This window comes from Nesoenas mayeri, assembly GCF_963082525.1.
Source record: "Nesoenas mayeri genome assembly, chromosome: 5".
NCBI lineage: Eukaryota > Metazoa > Chordata > Aves > Columbiformes > Columbidae > Nesoenas > Nesoenas mayeri.
This window is the reverse complement of record NC_137548.1, coordinates 27,511,751-27,520,654: the sequence shown is the minus strand read 5'-3', so window position 1 is coordinate 27,520,654 and position 8,904 is coordinate 27,511,751.

Below are 8,904 nucleotides of genomic sequence, written 5' to 3'. Positions count from 1 at the left end.
TCTCCTTAACTATATCTCTGTATATCTGCCCATAAAGTATGAATTTGACAACACTTTCTAGGCTGTTGCCTTACAAACCTCTCTCTACCCCAGTCTTTGTTTATTTAGTGCAAATTAAAATCTTAGACCAACTTTCTTGTGTGTCCCCAAAGAGGTCTGTGACCTCCAGTTCAGAGATAGGTACTAACCTTTGACTCTAATTCTGTTCTACAGTTTCATTTTTCTGAGTATGGACACGGCTAGGCTAGTCAGTGAGGCATGTAGCATGGGTTTGCTCTGTAGATTATGTTTCCCATTCAGGTTGTCTTGATGATTCTCACTGTAATATTTCAAATCTTTCCTGTCTTTCCATGCAGCAGAAGCTGGTATTATTTTGTCAGGCAGTTACTATGACATACTTCTTGTCTTTTACTGTAATTTCGTTCCTCTGACAATTCTTCATATTGCTGCGCTGACCTTCCTTCCTGTGTTTCTTACCTTTGCAAAATGCACTCCACTTCTCTTGCCTCACTAAAGCTAAGCTGTTGATTCATTCTCAAGGCTTTTCACAACCTCTCACACCATATGTATCACCTTCTCTTCAAGACTTCTTATTGAAGTTCCAGTCAGACACATTTGGTTTTTTTCCCCATAGTATTTCTATACCTCTTGCTAAGCTGGGAAAGGGGAATGTCCCTATAAAAACCCACAAACTATTTCATTATCCTCCAAATCCCTGCTTATTATTCTTCTTAACTATGACTAATACATGAGACAGCATGAGCACAGTCTCCTGAGATTAAACTGAGCAATGTTGGTTGCTTTGTTTCCCCCATTGATCTGTCTGCATTAATTTCCTCTATACTTGAAACATAAGTCATCTAGAGTTAGAGACAAGTAGCATAAACAACTTAAAATTGCTACAGCAATACAGTCGATAAGTAACGATTTTGGAAGGCTGGCATCTCTAGGAGACTTTGAAGTGGTGGCCTATGGTGTGTGAATGGTACAGAATATGTGCCTCCGGCTGAAGAATGAGAAGTTGTTATGAGATTTACTTCAATTTCCTTTACTTCTGTGAAGGATTTATTTTATTTTATTTTATAGAAACCTTTATTGTTTCTCAATCAAGTCATTTGTATATTTATGGTATCTATGGATAGCATGGGTTGATAAATATTGAAATGGCATGTGGAAGTGATTCATATTCCATGAACTCTGGTCTTGACCTTCTTACAATTACCAGAACAAATTACATTAATTACACCAAATTACATGACAGGTGGAGGAAGTTATCATTAGTATCCATTACATGCAGCAATATAGAAAGAAATGCCCTGGGTTTCTGTGCTAATTAATTGTAAACATCATGACCAATCTTACATAACAGCAATGCATACTCAGGATTTTATGTTAGTTTTGTTTGTGCAGTTTTCATGTGAAAAGGACCTCCTTATTTCTGAATAGAAAGGTGGTTCCTGAGTGATAAAGTCAATGAAGCCTGAATTCCTGTGGTTTAGGGTCCCCTGTGTCCACTATTGAAACATGATTTCCACCTCCCTCCATGCCCTCTGTGGCACCATTGACTGGTCAAAAGCGAGGAGTAACGTGGGTGCATGGAGTGATGAACGCCGACATCCTGCCTGTGCACTTGTGCCAGCTGTGCGGGCAGCTGCAGAGGAATTCTGTCCTCCCCGGGGCACATGGGCCTGAGTGTCTTTCCCTCTATTGCTAGTATAACTGCTAGTCTTCAGGAAACGTGTAGGAGTGCAGTCATCAATAGGACTTCTAGTACTATTTAGATTTGAGTTAATAATGACTACATGTGTGGAAAATTAGGTGAGAGATACTGTGGTAACATAAACCTTATTTTCCTAGGCAAAGAAACATGCAAAAATATTTTTTATAAAGGTCAGCATCTGACAATATGAACCTCAGAGCCATCTAGGAGGGTCAGACAGTCTGACCCACGACATTTTGCTCCACTGGCAGCCCCACTGGTCCCTACCACAGTGCAATCACCCTTGCTTTTACTTTTTAGTCACAGTACAATGTTTCTCAAGTAAAAGACCATGAAGAAAAAGGGATATATTTTGATATGTATAAGTTTTCTTAGTGCCTGCCATGGTTGAATAGTTTACTAAGCACATCAGTAATTCATATTTTATCAAAAATAAATTTTTATTCATTTTTTTTTCAATGGGAGAAAGAAGCTGAAAGACACTTATAATATCTTGTTTCTTCTTCACTTTGTTTCTTGAAGTCTTTCACTTTATGCTTCCCTGTACAGCTTGCAATGCATGTTCCCCTTTTGCTCTTTTTCCTTGTTCTATTATTCATCCTTAAACAAAGTTTTATCCCTGACGTTGTTCGCTGTTAAGAAGAATAATTTTAGTTTAAATCTTTCAAGGTATTATTAAAAAAAAGAGAAAAAGGATGAAAAAGAACTGAACAACTCCCTTTCAATGAATTTTTTAAAAGTTTCTGATTGTCTGTGAAGAGTTTAGAGAATGTGACTCTCTATTACATTCTAGAGACTGGTTTATTCCATTATCCATTATCCACATTATTCCATTTACTTCGTAGACTGTTTTTATCAACAGAAAGTTTCAAGTAGCTTAGAAGAAATAGAGTCATCTTCCTTTTCTGAATGTCTGAGCAGAGCAGACTTTGACTTTGGATACAATTTATACATTAACTTTTAAAATGTTGGCATGGCTTTTCTTTAAAATGCATAGCTGGATTTTCCATCTGTCACTTGAACGGATGGGCTGATCCCTAAATACCTCTGAGGACGGGGGACTGAGACCCTGCTAAAGTAACTGACCTTGGTAGACTGTTATGTTGAGATCCAGTCCCATGGAGTGGCTTCATGAAGGATTCATGTGTAAAGTAGCGTAAATAGGTATTTGCTTGCACATACATATTTTTTTAATGTGGTAGGCTTGATAAGAATTAATCAAACTGTTTCCATAAACTCTGATTTGTTTCCCAGGTAGGTGAATGTACAATTTGATATATGTAAAAAAACCCAGCTGTTAACAACAAATGGCTCTAACCTTAAAAATGCGATGAATGCCCTATTTGAGTGATGAAGCAGTCATTATTTTCACATAAGCTCTGTGGTTTCAAAAATGTAGTAAAACCTCATAAACTGTGTTAAGAACATAATCAAGAAATCAATATGTGCCTCAAAACTTTGCAAAAAAGACAATGGAATCTGTCAGAGACAATGGAGAGGAAAGGTGTGAATGATGGCTTAGGAAAAAAATGTAAACTAATCCTTTAAAAATGAATGAATGTAGTAAATGCACAACAGTATCCTGTACAGCAGCATTGGAGGGAGTGATGTGGTCAGCACCGGCGTCTGTGACTTTCCAGCCCACCTGGGGCAGCTGGTGGTGGCCTTTGGCTTCACCCCAGAACTGACCTCAAACTGGAGGTCCCACAGAAGGGACTCTGTAACTCCTCTGTCATCATCATCTTGAGAACATCTTTAAACAATTCAAGGTTAGTGTATGATTTAAGAACCTCTCCTCTTGTTGTTCGATAAAATACTTTAGGGTGATGGCCCAGCACTCTAGTTTGTGGAAAAATTTATTTCTGCTATATGTGCACTTCGGCAGTGAGAAGAAGGATGCTAAGAGGGCCCTGAGGCTGGTGACATCTGTATTGCGTATAGTGAGATTTCTGCAAGAGCTAAATATTGTAGAGATCACAGGGGTGGAAATCCAGGAGAAAAGAGTAAGGTTTATGCTTTGCCTTGCACAGACTGAAGCACGTGTTTGCTGGATCTTGGCAGAGGAAGCTTTAATTTCTGAGGCTGCCTGACACAATAGAGCTTACCTTACATGTGGAATCAGAATTTAGAAAGGTTTTTGTATTACAACAAATACACAAACCTATTAAGCTGCAGTGATATGATCCAGACCTTCAGCAGCTTAGTCTGAAATGTCATCTGCACATGCCAGCCCAAGAAGCAGACAGACTAGAAAAACTTTTGAAACTCTATTTTTAAAATTTTGTGATTTTTAGCTTGCTTTATAGGTGTTAAGCTTTGCTGCCCCTTTCCTGGAAAACTATGACAGTAAAAGAAAATTTACTTACTTGGCTTGTTCTTACAATTTTTCTTCCAGTCAGCATTGAACTTTAGTACTCAGTACCATTTAACACTGTATAATCATTTAAATCCACTTTAATGACTTTTGTAATATAAATGTTGAAAGTATAATAACAATTATTTTAACAAGTGTTTCCTGATTCCAGGCATGTGTAAAGATGAGGTATGTAATATGTCTGACCAGATAACTGCTTTTACAAATGATATTCATTCTTCTTTATTTAGCTGCGAAATGAAGTGAGTTCAGTGTAGTTCAAGGAAAGCACTGTGGTAAACAGACAGCTTAAATGTGAGCAGTGTAAAGAGCAGCAGCTTGCAGAAATATTGCTATAGATACTAAGGCTGTATTCTGCCTCGCTACGGACCACACATAATTGAATCATGTTCAATAGAAGGCCATTACAAAACGGAGCTGATTTGCAATGCTAATGTGGTGAAGACAGCTGTCACTGGGAATTAAATATGATCATTCAAAGCCTGAATAAATGAGGTGCCCATTATCTTCTGGCTCTGCTGCAGCCTGCTTAAAGAACACAAATAAATGATACTGTCTCAATAACCAGCTCAGTTTTGTCTTCTAGCCATAGAAATATGAAGAAGACAGAGGGATGAGGGAGGGCACACAACAACATCAACAACAAAAAGCAGAGTCAATTTACAAAGACATGCAGAGAACCAGTGCCCTAGGTCTCCATTTTCAACAGAACGGTATTTGTGGAAAAATGAAGAAAAAGCTCTTTAACCAAGCTAATGTGTTTTAGTGTAGAGCACGCATGTCTAAAAAACCCAGTCAGTGATTTTCCAAAAGAAATCAGTCAGAGAATCCAAAATGTCACATGAACTGGTTCAGACTCTGCCAAAAGTGATAAAGCATAGGTTAAGGTAAATTTCTTTTCTTTTTACCACCCAGCACTTTGAATGCTATAAGGTATTTTGATTCAATTTTAATGCAAACCACAATCTACACACAAGGAAAAATCCTGATCAAAGTGGAAGAAATTTTGTATTTGTTTGAAGAACAAATTTCTGGGAAGATCGTGTCATTTCACAGACAGCATAAAAACCAACGGTGGAAAGAAGAAGGAAAAATAAAAGTTAATGTAAAAATGAAGGGCATTTCTACTTCAGGTAAGACTGTCACAGGCAATTTACTAGTCCCTGGTGTAGCTAGTTCAGTCCTAAAGTGAATCCGCCTGGTTTAAGCTGCAGCTGGGCAGTGCTGTGAAGCAGCTGATCCCAAGTGAGAACTGTACCATGCTGGGAATCGGCATTCCAGAGCTGAGCATCTTCCATACCAGAGCTGATCATCGTCCATTCCAGAGGTGGGTATCCTCTGGCTGGTGGGCTTCTTGTCCTGGCCAAACAGCTGCCCGGGTTGCAGTGCTGGGACACTGACAGAGGGGAACACCGACAGCTGGGGTACTGAGCGCTGTCTTAGTTGATATTTAATCACTAACTCATGTCTACAGAAAATACTGCAAAAAATTTTCACTTTAAAGGAGAGAGAGAAGACAGAGAAGTAACTTGCAGAATCATATTGATAGTATGCATGCATGTATGTAAATATTTCTTTAGACCCATGATACCCACAAAGGATTACCGTATATGAAGAACTATAGAGCTGCTTTTCTTCCATCAAAATAATTGCCCGCTTATGGCCTCGTTAAAATATTTTACATTTTCCAATATGAAAATCAGCTGGCAGAGCCTGAAAATTGTCAAAATAGTCTGGGCAAACTGGGAGGCCCCTATCACTTGCAATGCCAGGACCCAGGGCAAGTCAAAGACCTTTTGCAGTGCCATGTAAGTGTGCAACAGGCTACAGATTTCACAGTGGAGCTGGCTGTGCACATAAGAAAACATGCTAGTCTAGAACAGTGAGCTAAGTGCAAAGAAAATAAAGGTATGAGCAAGAGATTAATGTATTCATTATGCAGAACCAGCAAAAAAAAATGAAGTCTTAGAAGGAATATGACTGAAAAATTTCATCTGATGTACTACTAAATACCAGTAAGTATAAGGTTGTATATATGGCACAGGAAAGCAAATCAACAGGATGGATACAAATTGGGGATTGACTCTTTAGAAGTCAGCAAGTTTAGGAAAGGGTGGAGTTTAATGATAAGAAGAATAAATGTGAAGTTGCAGACTGAAACATGGACTGATTTTGGTGGAATGTATTGTCCTCACATTACTGAAATGCCAAGGAAGACAAAAAGAAGGACATTTAACACAGGGGAAAAAACATAGTACATCTGGAATGACTGATAGCACCATATCTCTCTTATTTAGAAATCAGAGGATTTGAGGACACAAATAAGTCAAGCCATACCTGAAGAACTAGAAGTGTTTATATAATATTTTGAAAGAAATCATGAATGCAAGAGACATCAGTGTAAAGCAAGTGTGAAAGGAGTTTCGAGGGCAGAATCCTTTGATTTCTAAAGATTTTGTAGGTAAACTTCTCTTGTGAAATAAAACAGAGCGAGGCCAAAGAAATAGAGATTTGAAATTACTATTTTAAGTTCCTTCATCTGTCATTGACTTGATAAATATACAGTTTGCAAACCCCTTAGCTGTAGGCGGTTAAATAGAAGGCCTATTGTGCCCTACTGTGAGAATATCTTTAATGGATTCTCTATTTTCCCAGTTTTTCTTGGGGTTTAGTATTTTTCCTGTTTTAAAACCCTGGGGAGGAAAAAAGTTATATTCATTGTTATGAAACTCTGTGGGTGCGATATAGCACCTGTACATTTAATACCAAAGCCTCTGATTATGTTTAGCTGAGGGGGTTCTTCTTCCCTGCCCTATTCTTTCCAGTGATTCCTGCATTCCCTGTAGATTTATGCATTTTACCACTTCAAGAATTTCAAAATACCTTTTAATTGTGGGTTTGCTTTTACTTTTTTTTTTTTTTTTTGAAAATGTGACTGGCAACACCACAGGTGATACACAGCCACAGAATGAACCAGGGCATGGGCAAATAGTCATGCATGGTGTGATGCTGCAGCGCTGCGCAGGTGGGTATGACACCCGTCGCAGGCAGCTCGACTGCGCATGGCAAGGCCTTTCAAACACTCTCCTCTGATTCTGGTCATATATATTGTCCTTTCCTGGGGAGACTTGGTGCAGGATTCTTCTCAGATCCTTTCATCTCTCCTATCTTACAGCTGCCACTGCCACAGCACCTTCTCCTTTTTATTAGACGCTTTTACTACCAAATAGATTATTATGTCCATGTGATCAGCATTTTTACTGCCAATATTATTGAGTGTTTTATGCAGAGGCTACTGTGTTTATACCACAGCAGGAAATGCAAGTCTCATCTGACAGCTTTCTTGTCAGAAAAGCCCTTCATGTGTTACTGGATGAATGAACAATCCTGTTGCTTTACAAAGGAAAGCTAGCATAATTCAGCATTTCCCCATCTCTAGTACAGCATTCAGTGTTTTCATGTGTTGCAATTGTAGTGTTTAAACCTGTAGACATGGCAGATGTAGAGAAATTCATATATTTGCCAAATGGAACTATGGCTGATCCACAAGGTATCCTGCTATCATGGTGAAAGCAAACTTTAGTCTTGCTTAATAAGTACCCTCTTGTGGCTGATTTGTCAATTTAGGGTGATGTCATCTTAGCATAAAGGGAAATAAAGAATAAAAAAGCACTAATTAGAGAAAGTATATTTAAACTTGCTCTGCTAGGTACGATGAATCAATGCATGTAAAGTGCTTGGAATAAAATGGAGCAGTTTTCATTGTACCTGTAAGATACATATTTGATTTGTACCAGAGGAGTTACAAGAAAAATGAAACTGTGCATTACCTAGGAAAAAAGAACACAGACAAAACCAAACAACAAAGCAGGAAGGTATATGGATATGTCCTATAGCAGGCAAGGTTTTTGTCTCCATCCACCTCTACTTTGCCATTAATTATGAAGCTAGTAAAGCTTGATTTCACAAATTTTGGGTCTTGTGCTCAGACTGCAATACCCCAACTCCTGTTCCCCTTGTGCCTCCCTACCTTGCCGAAAGAAAAAGGACAAAACGTATATTGACACAGTATTTACCATTTGTTTCAAAATCAAAGCACCTGTAGCTAAAGACATGGGAAAGGGGGAGAGGAACAGGGTGCTGGGGTGTGTTACCACCAGTAGCTGGAGTCCTTTCTGCATATTTCAATTCTAAGCTAAGCTGAATCCTCTCACATCCTTGCCATTAGCCTCCTTTATTTCAAATTCCTCTTGAATGCTGATGAAATCCGTAAAAAAATTCCTGTTCATTTTCAGGCATTGACTGTATTTATTTTTGTGTGTTGTGGTATTTAAGTACTGGAGTCTAAATTTTCTAGAATATATTCTTCTTTGTGATGCCCAATCTTACTTAACCTCCTATATAAGTATCTAGAACACTTAAGAAAGAAGAATACAGAAAATGATGGTGTCATTTCTTAATAGGAATGGAGTAAAATCCCATTTGGATCCATCTTAGTACAGATAAATAATGCATCTTGCATTCATAATAGAAACATGGTGGGTGTTGGTGTTTTTGTTTTTGTTTTTTTTCTTCAGACTTACACAACTCACATTAAATAGGCATTTACCATAGTAAATAGTAAGTAATAGATGGAAACTAATTGCAATATCTCATAAACAACGATTGTTGTTAAATGCTGGTCTTTGTTGTTTAATTTTTGTACAGCACTGCAGAACTGTCTGAGATTTTCCTTTTTATAAGACAAGCTTCTGTGTTTCCTAGATTCCCGTCTGCTCTGCATCAGGGCTTCAGATATTGCCCAGCTCTT